The 2500-nt window shown below is 33.8% G+C and overlaps 1 protein-coding gene across 5 annotated transcripts in view; it reads right to left on the bottom strand.

Moving 5' to 3' along the window:
- Window positions 1–2500, bottom strand: part of LOC143289792 (choline transporter-like protein 2) — a 162924-nt gene that overhangs the window by 49627 nt on the left and 110797 nt on the right. The window lies entirely within an intron of this gene.

Raw genomic sequence — 2500 nt, 5'->3', positions numbered from 1 at the left:
CAGCCACCCCAAACACAATGCAGCAACAGTGTTGTGTCGTATCGTATCGTATTGCTTTGCACTGTGGTGTAGTTGATTGTATTCACTGCATTGTATTGCATTGTATTGCATTGCATTGCACTGTATTGCATTGCATTGCATTGTACTGCATTGTATTGTATTGCACTGTATTGCATTGTATTGCATTGTATTGCATTGCATTGCACTGTATTGCATTGCATTGTATTGTACTGTATTGCATTGTACTGCATTGTATTGTATTGCACTGTATTGTATTGTACTGTATTGTATTGCATTGTACTGCATTGTATTGTATTGCATTGTATTGCATTGTACTGCATTGTATTGTACTGTATTGTATTGTACTGCATTGTACTGCATTGCATTGTACTGTATTGTATTGTACTGCATTGTATTGTACTGTATTGTATTGTACTGTATTGTACTGCATTGCATTGTACTGTATTGTATTGTACTGCATTGTATTGTATTGCATTGCATTGCATTGTACTGTATTGTATTGTATTGCATTGTACTGTATTGTACTGCATTGTACTGTATTGTATTGCACTGCATTGTACTGCACTGTATTGTATTGTACTGTATTGTACTGTATTGTATTGTATTGTATCGTATTATAGTGCAGTAGTGTAGTGTATTGCATTGCATTGTACTGTATTGTACTGCACTGTATTGTATTGCACTGCATTGTACTGCACTGTATTGTATTGTACTGTATTGTACTGCATTGTATTGTATTGTACTGTATTGTACTGCATTGTATTGTATTGTACTGTATTGTACTGCACTGTATTGTATTGCACTGTATTGTATTGCACTGTATTGTATTGTACTGTATTGTACTGCATTGTATTGTATTGTACTGTATTGTATTGTACTGTATTGTACTGCACTGTATTGTATTGCACTGTATTGTATTGCACTGTATTGTATTGTACTGTATTGTACTGCATTGTATTGTATTGTACTGTATTGTATTGTACTGTATTGTACTGCACTGTATTGTACTGCACTGTATTGTATTGCACTGCATTGCACTGTATTGTACTGCACTGTATTGTATTGTACTGCATTGCATTGTACTGTATTGTACTGCACTGTATTGTATTGCACTGTATTGTACTGCACTGTATTGTATTGTACTGTATTGTACTGTATTGTACTGCATTGTACTGCACTGTATTGTATTGTACTGTATTGTACTGCATTGTATTGTATTGTACTGTATTGTACTGTATTGTATTGCACTGTATTGTACTGCACTGTATTGTACTGCACTGTATTGTATTGTACTGTATTGTACTGCACTGTATTGTATTGTACTGTATTGTACTGCACTGTATTGTATTGTACTGTATTGTACTGCACTGTATTGTATTGTACTGTATTGTACTGCACTGTATTGTATTGTACTGTATTGTACTGCACTGTATTGTATTGCACTGCATTGTACTGCACTGTATTGTATTGTACTGTATTGTACTGCACTGTATTGTATTGTACTGTATTGTACTGCACTGTATTGTATTGTACTGTATTGTACTGCACTGTATTGTATTGCACTGCATTGTACTGCACTGTATTGTACTGTATTGTACTGCACTGTATTGTACTGCACTGTATTGTATTGCACTGTATTGTACTGCACTGTATTGTATTGTACTGTATTGTACTGCATTGTATTGTATTGTACTGTATTGTACTGCATTGTATTGTATTGTACTGTATTGTACTGCATTGTATTGTATTGTACTGTATTGTACTGCACTGTGTGTATTGTATTGTACTGTATTGTACTGCATTGTATTGTATTGTACTGTATTGTACTGCACTGTGTGTATTGTACTGTATTGTACTGTATTGTACTGCACTGTGTGTATTGTATTGTACTGTATTGTACTGCACTGTGTGTATTGTACTGTATTGTACTGCATTGTATTGTATTGTACTGTATTGCATTGTATTGTATTGCACTGTATTGTATTGCACTGTATTGTACTGCACTGTATTGTATTGCACTGTATTGTACTGCACTGTATTGTATTGTACTGTATTGTACTGCATTGTATTGTATTGTACTGTATTGCATTGTATTGTATTGCACTGTATTGTATTGCACTGCATTGTACTGCACTGTATTGTATTGCACTGTATTGTATTGTACTTTATTGCATTGTACTGCATTGTATTGTACTGCATTGTATTGTATTGCATTGTACTGTATTGTATTGTACTGTGTTGTATTGTATTGCATTGCATTGTACTGTATTGTACTGCATTGTACTGCACTGTATTGTATTGTACTGTATTGTACTGCACTGTATTGTATTGCACTGCATTGTACTGCACTGTATTGTATTGTACTGTATTGTACTGCATTGTATTGTATTGTACTGTATTGTACTGCACTGTATTGTATTGTACTGTATTGTATTGCACTGTATTGTACTGTATTGTATTGTACTGCATTGTATTGTAT

The sequence above is a fragment of the Babylonia areolata genome, chromosome 14 (assembly GCF_041734735.1).
Source record: "Babylonia areolata isolate BAREFJ2019XMU chromosome 14, ASM4173473v1, whole genome shotgun sequence".
Classification (NCBI taxonomy): Eukaryota; Metazoa; Mollusca; class Gastropoda; order Neogastropoda; family Buccinidae; genus Babylonia; species Babylonia areolata.
This window is presented reverse-complemented; position numbering and strand designations above follow the sequence as displayed.